The sequence below is a fragment of the Neofelis nebulosa genome, chromosome 4 (genome assembly GCF_028018385.1).
Source record: "Neofelis nebulosa isolate mNeoNeb1 chromosome 4, mNeoNeb1.pri, whole genome shotgun sequence".
NCBI lineage: Eukaryota > Metazoa > Chordata > Mammalia > Carnivora > Felidae > Neofelis > Neofelis nebulosa.
In genome coordinates, this window is record NC_080785.1 from 77,197,798 (window position 1) to 77,212,389 (window position 14,592).

Below are 14,592 nucleotides of genomic sequence, written 5' to 3' on the forward strand. Positions count from 1 at the left end.
TAAACAATTAACATCAATATCTTGACAACTTCAGTGATATCTATCCAAAATTATTTCAATGTCTCATGAAACAGGCTTTGGATTTAGTAGAAGAAATATGGTTGCATCATTTCACTTTTTTATTATTTGATCTTCAGCCTCTTCAAGGGAAAAAGAGCAATCTCCAAATACACCTCAGATTTGTCATATGCAGATAATTTGTCATCACTTGTTCCATATAAGAATCAAAATTCAGGAAAGACTTTCTATTTTTAAATTCTCTAATATAGATTTAGACACAGAATGGCATTTTTCACCGTTAGCCGAACTCGAAGTTCTGTTCATTTAAATTTAGTAACTGAAAGGGTACATTCTAGATAAAATGTGAAGTAATTCTTCTGGTTAAGAAAGATTAATAACATACAAGCATTTTATCAATTTAGTAAATATTAAACACCTAATATTTGTCAGCAATGTGCTACTTTTTGAAATGTGAAAAAGACCCAAGCATCCACTCATTGAGAGCAAGTGTTCAGCAACAAAATGAGTGGAGATAGAAGTAAATGTTCTCCAGGCCAAAACAAAACAAAACAAACAAACAGAAACAAAAACATAGAGAAAAAACTTGGTAAAGAAGTAAGCCATGGTCTAGGCTTGTGGATGTGAGGAGAGGTTGGGGAGGGCAGATGAGAACAGAGAATAAGCAGAAACAGGAAGGAGAAAATGAGCCCTAAATGTTCATTGGATCAGGCAGAATTCCTTCAGCAAGGTAAATTATGCTTGTTTGGGAACAGTACTTGTTTAAAGTTTAAAGTGAATAGAAGAGCAGTTTACAAATAAAGTTACGTATTTCACTTTTATTGGTCAATAATACTTTCTGATATGAAAAATATCAAGCGAAAATTAATTTATTAAGACAAAGACATTAAAAATCTGAGTCATTTTTAGAGGAAGTTATAGAAACTATCTCAGTGGTAATACTATTAATTTACTTAGTATACTGTTATTTTACATTTAAAGGATTTAAAGTGTCAATCATGAAAGTAACTGGAAAATAAGCACAAAGCAAGTTAAATAAATTACTTATATACTTATTTATCTTTTTTAGTGAGCACACCAGAATGAATTTATTCGAATGAAAGTTATCCATCCTAGTAATAGCCACATCAGGAGGGCTTATAACTTATTTCTGTCACAACATCACTGCTGAAAACATTTAGTGACTTTTAAGTGACAGATGAATTAAGAAGGTTTATAAATCAAAGGGAGTGTAAATAGTTTAGCTACCTCTAGTTTTTTGATTCCCAAATAACATATACTCCAACTTGACTGGTGACCTTAATATTCAGTCTTCATTCATAAAAACTTTTTTTTTAAACATTGCACTCACTCTCAAAGGAAATCTGCTATCATGAAACCTATTAAAAGAATGTGACACTGTCTATAAGGGAGAACACAAATATGTTTTCAGTAACTGTTGCATTATTGAGATTCCTATATAGCTCACTGATATCATGTCTTTAAAAGGAAGACACCCATGTACTATATGTTTGGGTATATTTGATAAAATGCTGAAATATTCAGACCTTATGAATGTAATTTAATTTGACCAGGTAAAAAAATGTGACTTATTAAACTTTAGGACAACTCATAAGGTAATTCTCAGTCCAGTGAGAGTTATGGTTTCATTACAGTAAAATTTTCCATAAAACTAGAGTACAGAAAGAAGTTAACCGAAACAGAAAATGAGTATCTTAATACTGAGCATGTAGCATTCAATGTTCTTATAACAACGAACATAGGACATACTATATATATGTGTGTGTGTGTATATATATATATACCAGTTTAAATGTGACATTTAAACTGGTGTGGCCTGTGCCATTCTAATTCTTTTATTTTGATATGGATATCTTTACAGTAAACAGACATGCCAATGCTCTTATGTTCGTTTCAGAGTAACCAAGGGCTTTCGGGAAGGTTATAGTTTTCATGAAGGTTAACTAAAATAATGTTATTTGGAAGGAAAAATCCTCCCAGGGTGAATTTAAAATTTTTACTGTCTTCATTTTAATTAAAGAGGCATCTGGATTCCTTCATGGAGAATTATTGTTTGATACAAATAGATTTTTACATTCAGGGACTTTATCGTAACTTTAGTGACACAAAACCACATTTCAATTCAGTTATTCCCACAATTCAATTCAGAATTCCCCCAACTTCCATGAGGAAGTAGAAATGAGACAGCCCATCACCAACTCTGAGATTATTTCATAGTGGGGAAAATGACTTAATATAGAATTAGAGTTCTCCCCCTTGTGGCCAATTATGTAAATTTCCAGATTACCTGCTGATGGGATTTAAGCAATAAACAGCACATAGTTGTTCAGAAAATATAAAGGGAACCCTCAAAGGCAATTTTCAAATGTCTGCTCTACTCTACTTGTTTGGCAGATAAAGATTCTGAGACCCAAAGACATGAAGCGTTTGCACGCAGTGAAAGCAAGAATTGATAACACAGTGTCCTATTTCCACTTCACTAATTTACATAATTAGCTGTGGTCACAGTTAGTTTAGGGGGTCTGGATTTAATTCTGAGTGGTCTCTTCACTGCTGCACATTACCCTTCCTGTGCTCCAGCCCTCACTCACATACTGCCTTCTCCAGATGTCCCACTGCCTTTCCACAGGCATCTCTATCTCCATAAGCTCTAGATGGAATGCATCCTTCCCTGCCACCACACTTCCTTTGATTTCCCTCCCCCAGCTGCACTCTCTGTTGCTATAAAATGGACGTCTCTCCACACAGTTGCCAAGTCAGAAACTTGAACTTCAGCCTAATTACCCTTCCTCCTTTTCATCAGTGACAGCCAATCAGTGCAAGCCCCACCCACCCTCTTTCCACAGAAAGTATTTCTAGTGTCTGGCCTTGTCTTTGGGCTTTCCTTTGGGATCTCCCTCACTCCAGTCTCCTCTTCCTCCTCTTTCTCTTGCTAGTCCATATAATATTTCCATCAATGTCAAAAGAAGCATAGCACAAATTTAAGAGAGCCACCTCTGGTATCAAATTGCTGTGTTGAACTAGCTCCAGAACTTGAAGTGCTGTAATTTGCTGCTTCACCTTTCAACACCTCAGACTCCTCACCTATAAAATGAGTGTGATAACAGTACCTACATTATAAGATTGATTAGGGGTATGTTGCATGAAATAATGGTATAATAATTGTGCATGTAGTAAGCATTCAATAAATGTCATTCCTCCAATCAGAATTCTTCAATGACTTCCATTTCACCTCCAGGATAAAATGCAAAATTCTATCATGATCTGCAAAGCTTGGATTCCCAATATTCCATCTCTCTGTCTTTATCTTATTTCTTTACTTCTCTTAGCAAAATTCTGCTTATTGATCAAATTATATTTCCTCTGTGAAGCCTGGCAAACTTGAGAAACCCTCATTGTAAACTTGGACTAAGAATACCTTCTGGAAGTGATTCAGTGGAACTTTTGTATTTATATGTTACTATTCACTGAGCCAAGAATAGGAACTCATTCCAATTCATTGGATTAAAAATAAAAATACTCCTTCCTGTTGAAGCATCTGAGCAAGCTACTAGTAAGGTATATAACCTTTATTTCATATTTTAAAGCTGTTTTATGTTCTTCGAGGCCTTGTTTCAGTAGCCACACTTAACTGTTCTTTGAGAGATACATGATTGAGAAAGCTAATATTTATTACCTAAATTTTCTTAAGTTATTATAAAAGTATAAATATGATTCCATTTTATTCATACACTTCATATTTCTAAACTGTTTCTAAAATATTAACCATTTTTAAAGATCCTGTTTCTAAAACAGTGCATTAAATGCAAAGCCTTGATTTACGGAGAAATAAATGTCTGAATATTGAACATATTTACATTTTACCAAAATGCATTCTAGTGTAATGACCTCCCAGGGGAAATCTCTCACTCATGTCTCACCTTCTTTCTGTCTCTCTCTCTCTTGTTTATACTAGACTCAGTTTATACCAGACTTTACTTTTTGAAAGCAAGTGTAATAGACTACAACAAGGTTTATTTTATCACAGGTAAAACTACACACCTTGTAATATTTTGATTCATTGATTCTTCACTTTCTATCCTATACAGTGGCAATTCATGAGTATATTCCAGCCACTATCAAAATGACAAAATGAAAAGAACATTGTAATGAGAAGACTTACCTTTGTTATGCACTCCATTGCCAACTCATAATGTGGCCCTGAACAAGTAATTTGTTCCTTCTGGGTTCTCTGTTCATCTACATTGTAGCATCTCTGAGCATTATAAACAAGTCCCTGAAGCCCTTGAACTGTTAAGCAAAAATGTGTCTGAAAAGAAAGACTTCTTGTTTTAGATCACTAGGAGGAAAAGATTAAGATTTTTTTATTAAAAATCTGAAGCCTAATGTGTGAATGAATGAATGAATGAATGAATCTACCTTATCAGAGAGTACCCATGGACAATACCCACATTTTCCTTTAAAAATTCCATCCTGGATGTATCCATTTTAGTGCAAGGATGAATGGGAAACTGACAAGCCAGAAATCTATATACAGGATTATGACATCTAAATAGCAAGTTTGGTAGCACTTATGAAGTCAGAAGAAACTGTGAAGAGTGGAACATTTTAGTTTAAGGTTGATGGGAAGCCATTGAAGATTTTCAGCAGGGCATAATCAGACCGGTTTGGCTGCTGAGTGAAGAATGGACTGGAAGGAGACATGTTGACAGACAGCCTTCTTAGGAAGGGGTTACAGGTCTTCTGGGAGGGGATGATAATAGTTCCCACCAGATTAATGACTATGGAGATGGATCTAAAGGGACCAGTTTGAGAGATAATCAGGAGGTAAATAAACATAGGTTATGAGGGAGTGAAAAGTGTCAACTATTTTAGGTTTCTAGTTTTTACCACAAGACGGTTCCATTCCCGAGGTAGGAAATATATAAGGAGTATAGAGTTTTTAAAGGAAAATGTGCTTTAAATTACTGATATATTACAGTTACATCAGGTTGGAATCACTTTTGTTTGATTCTTCAACTATTAATATCTTTCGGTGAGGTATAGAGAATGTGTTTCATATTAAATCTCATACTTTGTTGCAATGGCTAAGTACTAATATGCATCTTCTGATAAGAGCAAGTAACTTCCAGGAAAGTTAAAACAGTTTGATAAGTTAAAATAAATCAATCTAAAAGAGCAACTGCCCCAAAGATTATCCTGAGTCTGATATTCACTGCCATGGCTCCCCTTAATATCATATCTGCATTCAGTTGAGCCAAATATAAAACCAGCAGCTCTTAGGAGCTTAATTCCTTCCCTTAGTCAAATAAAGCTCATTCAAAATACTAATAATCATTTATTGATTCCCAAATAAATTTATTCAATGCCATGCCATTGTCATTTATTGATATGTACAGTCATGTGTTAAGGGCACAAACATATAAAAGCCTCCATAGGGCCCTTCCAAATTCATTGGCATACTATTTATTCCATTTGCAATAAAAATGTAGGTAAAAAGGTGTCTTTTGGCATTATATTGAAATGACTTGTCCTCTGTTTCTCTCAGTTAGTTGCAGGACAACATGACACACACTGAATTTTACTCTTTCTCCGCATTTAATCATTCAAGTGTGAACTGACAAAGTGTGTCAAACACTTAATCAGGCATGGAGGTGTGTGGGTGCCATGCAATCATGAGCAAATAATATGCGGTCTCTATCTCCCTCTACCCCAGACACAAAAAAATTAAAGTTACAGTAATTATATTAATATGTAATAATATATAATTATAATTATTGTTATCATCTTGAATATACAGGTTGCAATTATTTTCTAACTTTACCTAGGGTAAAGAATTAGGGGATGCCTCTGAGGGAAGAAAGATACAAGGATTTCTGGAAGTTACATAGAACTGAGTCAAATAAAAGGCAAGGAGTAGGAGGGGAGTGTTCCTGGTGGAGGATACCAGGGATGTGCTAAAACCCAAAGGCCAGAAGAGTCACACTGTGTTGGGTGGAAGTTGAGAAAGAATATCAATAAGGCAGGGGTTGAAGTACAAATGAAGTACTCTTATGAAGTACATAAGAGATGAGATTGGATAGGTAGGCCTGGGACCAGATTATGCAGACACTTAGAGCTACATAAGCTAGATAAGCTACCAAGATTTCATCTCAAGTGAAATGGGACACAGTTTTGTTTAAATCAGAGAAATGCCACGATAAGCTATGCATTATAGGAGTACCACTTTGAATTGAGAGAAGAGATGAGAAGAGTACTTGGTAACTAGACCAGGTACACCTATCAGGAGGCCACTACAATAATCAGGTAAAGAGATGAAAGGAAGTCTATACAAAGATAACGACAATAAGAAGAGAGAGTGCTGCCAAAAATCAAGAGATCTATATCTTGGTTTCTGATTGAAAGTAGAGAGTGTGAAGAAGACAGAGTCAACATGAGCCATGGTGCCATTCCCCAAGATAGGCAATACTGGAAGAGCAGCAGCTTGGGGTGTGTAGGGAGTGAGGTGAAGTTTTCTGCTTTGAACATGCCGAATCTGAGGTTTCTGCGAAACATCAATGTTAAACTATCCAGTAGAGATTTGGATATATTCCCCAAAGCTCTGGACACGGGTCTGGTAGAGATAGAGATCGAACATCACCACAGATGATGACTGAGCTTTCAGGAGTAGTACTATCCCCCAGCACAAGAAGATAGTGAAGAAAGAAGACAGTCTACTTCAAAACCCTGAGGAATGTCCCGGGAAGAACAAGGACCCACAAAGAAGTCTAGGAAGACATTGTTTAAATCGCCCAGAAGCAGAGAAAATGAAACAGATAGGGGAAGTGTCAAGGAAGCCAAAGGAAAAGCACATTTCTTTTAAAACAGAGTACTCGATAGTATCCATTGTGGTCTCAAAGTCAAGTAATAAAAGGAATAAAAAGTAAATCTAATGACAAAGAGATCACTGGTGAGTTGGAACAAGTGACTGGAGACAGAAGCAGGATACAGTAGGTCGAGGAGTGAGGGCTGGGTGAGGAAACAGAACAAAGTATAAACAGCATTTCTACAAGCTTGGCTATTGACGTAGTTGTCAGTGAATCTGCAGAATCAGTTTAGGAATGCAAAGGGCCTTCTTGAGATTTTAAAGTTTTTACTAAAAGAGAGCCCATCATTTATTCTGGTTCCAAGAAAGGAATCTGTCCTCTCATGGGAGATTAAACATCCAATCATGGCCCAAGAGGGAGAGTTCTACCCAGATTTGAATGGCAAAGATCTGGTCTTGTACCTTAAAGGTCCTCAAGTGACTATTTGTACAGTTCTGGAAAAGAATGATTGCTCAATAAACATTTTGTTTAGATAAATGCACTAATCTCTGGGAGAAATCTAACTATGCAGAAAGTGGCTTTAGAATATATATGAGCTCAAATTTCTGGTTATTCCATTGGTGCTTCCATGGTCAAACTTTTATAGTTGACTGCAGATTATGCCATGTGCTTTATCTACTTTATGGATCAGCCCCATTACATTTGTAAATTTTGCTCTGACCATTATCCAGACTGCTTCCTTCTTTGCTCAGTCAGGGCATGCTAGGAAATTGCAAATTACAATCAAATCTCAATTTTCCAAACTAATGATTTTAAAGAGCAATAATGCATAATCCAAAATGATAGTGAATTCATGAACCATTTATCTCTGTAATGTATATTCATTAAATTTGACTATAAGTACATCTTAGATGTCATTCACAATGAAATGATGAAGCATTTCAACTGAAATGGCTCAAGAGGACTTGCAAGGTTTTCTAATTTCTATTTCTGCTTCCTCCTATATCCTATTATTTATATCACCTTTTATGTTTAGGTGACTAAAATAAAATAACATACCATGTTTTTAGGATGGAGGAAATAATAAGCAGCACTTCCTTACTGTTGCCATCATCCTCTATAGTGCTCTCTCTCTCTCTCTCTCTCGCTCTCTCTCTCTCTCTCTTCCTCCCTCCCTCTCTCTCTGAAAAGTTTCATTCAAAAAAGTAACGAGAACAGTATAATGAACCTTCAACAGTGATCAGCGTCTCTTTTTAAAATTTACTTTTTGTTAAGTAACATGACTATGATCTCTGAGATACCATAGATTAAGAAAGGACACAGGAGCACCTGGGTGGCTCAGTTGGCTAAGCATCTGACTTTCACTCAGGTCATGATCTCAAAGTTTGTAGGTTCAAGCCCCATGTTGGGCTCTGTGCTGACAGCTGAGAGCCTACAACCTGCTTCAAATTCTGTGTCTCCCTCTTTCTCTGCCTCTCTCCTACTTGCGTTCTCCCCTACTTATCTCTCTCAAAAATAAATATTTAATTTTTTTCATTAAAAAAAAAGAAAGGACACAAGTATGATAACTAGAAGGAGCTTCATTACAAGGTGTATTACAGTCTCGTCCTTCAGTGATGAAAATGGAGCAAGTAGGGGTTCAAAACACAGCACTGACTGATGGTAAGGCAAGAGCTAGACATCATCCACATCTTGCTTATTCTCTCCAATGAAATTAAGGCTACACCTCTACTGCCTTATTCTTGGTACACAATATTTCCAAAAATCCACATATTATTAAATGCTATTTCCCACCATCTTACAATGTGCAAACTATATGCAAAAACTTGAAGGGTTTTAAAAGTCTGCATATTAGCCACATGATTATCAGGCTGAGTTTTTAGGGGTGAACAGCTGAGTGATGAGTTGTAAGAAGCAAAGAAAGTTCTCACGTCAGTTGTTTTTTAAAAGGATATCATCCATGAACGTACTCAGTATTTATCTCTTTATGGGATGATTTCAGCAATTCCTGTATTCCTTTCACCACCCACAAGGGGAGGTAATTAGCAGCTTGACATTTTCACTTTTGACCTTCTTATATAAGCAGCAAATGTTTTTCTAGACTTGAAGATGTTTAGGGATTTCATATAATATTAAGTCGAAATGAGTATAGTGCTTTCCTCAAGAGTCCTCCCGTCCATAAAAACTGCTTTGTGGGATAATTCTTATGAGGGCCACTAACTCATGTCTGCTGCTAAAGATGTTTACTCAAGGGATAGTGCCATGTCAGAGATGCTGGAGACCCACAGCTTACAGGCAGGCACGCTCCACTCACAGAAGTGCCATTTCTTATCTCTGGCACTACCTGGCTCTCTTTGTTAATATTAACCAAATGATAGCTGTGTAAGCACAAGTAATTAGTTTACAAATGACAAAAAGACAATGCTTCCCCTTTTGTATCATAGAAGAGACACCAAAATATCTCTTTGATGAAGATAACTCTCAGTTGATTAGCAGGAATAAAATGCTTACATAAATAGAATTATATGTGCATATTTGGAATAGAATTATAAGTTAGACATATCAGTACACACACACACACACACACACACACACACACACATGAGTATATGCACAATGCTCTTAACCCAAACTAGAGAAACCAATTAAGATTCATGAAACTACTCCCAATCAAGTGGGAGAATCAGGGATTTAACTATCAAAGTTTAACAGAACAGTACAAGAAAATCCTTTTGTATAAATAATACAGATCATTCCGTTACCAGATATGTCCTCCCATCTCCTCTCTGACTCCCATCTGAGAAGCTGCCCATCAAATTTTCTCAGAGTGTCTCCTCCCACAGCTCCTTGTGTGGGTCACAGACTGCCCTGCACCTTTCCTCCCACCCAATCTCTCTCTCTCCCCGTTCCATTAAGTACGCACACATGTACACACACAAGCTAGACTAATCATTATCAGATGCAGAGAGAGGCCATTTGTAAGGCAGCGATTGATGAAGCTGAAATAAGAAACAGATGAGATATCTGGAAATACCAGAGACACAGTCTCCTCAACTCCTGATTCCATTTCCTAGCCCTGACTGAGGCCCTAACATTTTCGAACCAGGAATCTTCTCTTTTGTTTAAGTCAGTTGAAGTAATTTTGGGGTTTTTCTTTTCCTTGAAGCAAACAATTTCTTAGCAGCCTGACAAATGTTTTTCAAAGCAACCCACTCACACACAGTGCAGAGTTCTAGGTTTCGTACTAGAAGATTTGTGTTCCACTCTCTTATTTTCTGCTAGCTGTGACCTTAAGACAGTTATTAACCTCTCCGGGCCTCAGTTTTGTTGCCTATAAATTGAATGAGCATCCAAATATTAAATGAGATAAATCATACATGAAAATAACCAGTAACTCAATAAGTCATTATTGAATTCATCAGAGTTTACAGTGTTCTCTGCGAGTCTGCAGTTTTCATAATGCAGTTATGACAATACGCTTTGTGACAAGGACATGAGATGGTTTGAATTCTGACCAGCAGCCTAGGGAGACCTCAGGGACGTCAGGCCAATTAGTCAAGCTGCTGATACATAATGCTTCTGCAGCAAGCCTCCAGTCGTCTAGAGATATTCTAGAAAATCCCCTAGCAGGGTAAAGCACAGGGTTAGTCCTTTAGCTGGCTTTTGCTCCTGCCTTTAATATTTTCTGGAAGAGTCTGAGCTACTCTTCCATAAATGCTTAAATACCACTTCAGACAACTGGACCCTGATAAGTTAATTAACTTTTATTAATATGTGTTATGAATACTCGACTTATACTCTTCAATAATAATGTGAAGATTAGAAAATCACTCACCACTGTAATTAAATGGTTTAATATACTTATGAGGGAATTTATTATTATTATTTTTAAAAACTCGAATTCTAATAAGATGAAAATGGACTTATGTAGGTTTTATGAGTTTTGTTTCTATTACATGTTTCTAAGAAGAAATTGGTTGCTTAATCACATGTACCTGAAGGGATAAGGTAATAACACCATTATGCATTGTCACCTGACATACATAGATTGATTTTTACTATTCATAATTATGAGGAGAATTAGGGTATGATAAAATAAGAAATAGTACATAATAGTAAAGAAAGTAAATAAACATTTTTATTTTCTCCTATGAAGAGAGATAATTTGGGGTCTTCACCTTGAAAAATTACATTATTTGCAATTCATATGAGATAAAAAAAATTCAAAGTATCCATTTCACTTTTCAATTATTATGCATTCTTAGTGTCTTTGGGTTCTTGGAAAACACCTTTATAATTTTGTGTAATTGCCAATAGCGAGCTTTTATCATTAGTTTTTTTTTACTAAAACCTGAACATTAGTTAATTATACCTACACTTTGACTGCAGTACATACGGATATTGTGTCGAAGTTCTATCTGCTAATTTTGCCATGTGTGCAGGAACCCAAATTTTACACTTACTTTAACTTTTTTTAAATGTTTATTTATTTTGAGAGAGAGAGAGAGAGAGAGAGAGAGAGGAAGCAGGGAAGAGGCAAAGGTAAAGGGAGAGAGAGAATCCCAAGCAGGATCCACAGTCGGGTGGCTTACAACCCTGGGATCATGACCTGAGCTGAAATCAAGAGTCAGATGCTCAACCGACTGAGCCACTCCCCGCCTACTTTAGCTTGATATATTCATTTTGACCCACTCTAGGCAACTATGACTCAATGAATGAATCCAAGAATGACCAAGGGGACAGAGTTTTATTGAATGCCTCCTGAACTACAGACTCTGCAGTACCCAGGTGCTGTCATTTAAATGGCAGTCTCCTGCTGCCAGGAGACTCAAAGAAAGAAAAACAGATATGTGAACCAACAATTTAAGTGCCATTATATTGTAATAAAGGGATGTGAAAATCATCATGGTGGCACACAGAGAGAATAATCAATTCTCCAAGAAATGCTTCCACATCTGAGCCTTGGAATCTGAAGGTCCTGGATCCAAGCCCAAGCTCTCTGACACTCAGGAGTTGTGAAATGGGGAGCTTCATATCTGCAAAACGAGGTCAATAGTGCCAACATTTTAAAATTGTTTTAAAAATTAAATAAAACAATGTATGAAAGGCTTGCTTCGGCCTAGTATGTCTGACATAAAATGAGTGCTTCTAACCTGCTACTGTAACTGTGACCTGGGAATTAGGGAGGTATTTAGAACTCCAGGGCAGCTTCATGGAGGATACTCACAGGACTTACCAGTGGGAAAAGGAAAGGACAGAGAGTAAGAAAATCACAAAACCTTCCTCTGCCCCGGCCTCTGAATTACAAATCAAGGCAGCATTGGTGAGTGGCCACTGGTTCACTAATTCCCTATTGTTAGTGTGTACAACACACTCATGGGCTCCTTGTTTAAAGTGCAGATCCCCGGCCCCACCCCAGGCATTCTGATTCTATCAAGTCTAGTCTGGGGACATCAAATTCTGCAGTTTAACCCCTTTTAGACAGTAACTGAAGAAGAGGAGCTCTACAGACAGTTCTAACTTGATTTTACTACAAGTAGCTAAATTGCCATATTTGGCTTGTAATTTAAGTCTTATCATTCATCTTTATGTTCTAGAATCAGGAGAGAGTGACACATATACACACAAAAAAGTACTTACTACTGATTGCATTTAAAGCAGCCAACTTGATGGCCTTTCTCTAGAATATTCACATTTTAACCCCAATTTTTGAAAAATGAACCATAATGGCAAAGATTGGAAATGTCCTCTTCTGAGACATTTGTCATACAGGTTTATTTGTATAATGTGTGTTTTCCATTCTAGACTGCAAATTCCATTGAGGCAGACAACAGGGGCACCGGATTTGCATCAGTAGCCCCCTCAGCTCACACAATGCCAGACAAAGTTAATCAAGAAGCATTTTGTTTTTAAAAAAATGGAAAATGTTGGGGCGCCTGGGTGGCGCAGTCGGTTAAGCGTCCGACTTCATCCAGGTCACGATCTCGCGGTCTGTGAGTTCGAGCCCCGCGTCGGGCTCTGGGCTGATGGCTCGGAGCCTGGAGCCTGTTTCCGATTCTGTGTCTCCCTCTCTCTCTGCCCCTCCCCCATTCATGCTCTGTCTCTCTCTGTCCCAAAAATAAAAAAATAAAAAACGTTGAAAAAAAAAATTTAAAAAAAAAAAAAAAAAAAAAAAAAAAATGGAAAATGCTTGCATTCTTTGGCAGGAGGAAGAATGGCAGAAGAATCACAGGGCAGGAGTAGACAGGAGAAATATTTAGGAAGTACAATGAGCAGGTGTACCGATCTGATGAGGGATTAAAGAAAAACACTCTCAAGCTTCAAGCCTATGTTGTTGGATGAAAACGATGTCCCCAACCAAGGAAGAACACACTTGATGGAAGATATATTTTTAGAGGTTATGTGTCTGAAATGTCTGTGAGAGATAATGAGTGAAGGACTACACATGTATATGAACCTAAAATTCTTTTTTTTTTTTTTTTTTTTTTTTAATTTTTTTTTTTTGGGGACAGAGAGAGACAGAGCATGAACGGGGGAGGGGCAGAGAGAGAGGGAGACACAGAATCGGAAACAGGCTCCAGGCTCCGAGCCATCAGCCCAGAGCCTGACGCGGGGCTCGAACTCACGGACCGCGAGATCGTGACCTGGCTGAAGTCGGACGCTTAACCGACTGCGCCACCCAGGCGCCCCGAACCTAAAATTCTATGGTGTGGTGAGCAGAATAACAGCCCCCATCAATGCCCGTGATCAAATTCTCAGAACCCATAAATTCTATCTCACATGTCAAAAAGGTCTTTGCAGATACGATTAAAACTAAGAACCTTGAGAAGAGGAGCGATTCCTGGATAGATAAGTCCAGTCTAAACACGTGAGTCTTTTAAGGCAAAGAGTTTTTTCCAGCTGTGGAGAATCAGAGAGATGGTACCAGGAAAGAAACTTGCTGGCTTTGAAAAATGGAGGGGGGTAATCATAAGGCAAGGAATACAGGCAAATTCTAGAAGCTGGAGGAGGAAATGGATTCTGCCTTAAAGCCTCCAGAAAGGAAGGCAGCCCTTCCTATCCCTTGATTTTAGTCCATTGAGATCTCTGTATGACTTCTGACCTACAGAACTAAGGAATAATAAGTGTATTGTTTTAAAGCTATTAAGTTTATGGTAATTTATTAGAGCAATAGGAAACTGATATACATGAGGTCTGGGTGGAACATAAACATTTGAACCCATTCTTCAGATTTCTGTATAACAGATATAAAATAACTTCCTTCCTTAGTTAATGTCCCTCCCTCTTAGTTTCTGCAATCTTAGAGTACCCGGTTTCAATGCAGGGCTGGGTATTTCTCTGTTGTCATTCAGCTCTACACTTACCATTCATACTCTCTTCTGGGACTGGAAGCCACAAAGCTACAGCTGGCCCTTGAACAATGTAGGGCTTAGGGGCACTGACCCCAGGCAGTTGAAAACCTGTGCCTAACTTTGACTCTCCCCAAAACTTCACTCCTTCTGTCGACCAGAAGCCTTACTGATAACAAATAATGAACATATTTTGTATGTTACATGTATTATATACATATTTATTCTGACAACAAAGTAAGCCAGAGAAAAGAAAATGTTATTAGGAACATCTAAGGAAAATACACTTACAGTACTATATTGTATTTAGCAAAGCAAATCTGTGTATACGTGGACCAGGAAGTTCAAACCCATGTTGTTCCAAGGTCAACTGTACTAGCTGGAGACGTTTAAACTAC

General features: G+C 37.4%; 1 protein-coding gene across 1 annotated transcript in view; it reads right to left on the bottom strand.

The window, feature by feature from the left end:
* The window catches only part of ZNF804B (zinc finger protein 804B), a 512,004-nt gene that overhangs the window by 483,429 nt on the left and 13,983 nt on the right, over positions 1-14,592 (bottom strand). The window lies entirely within an intron of this gene.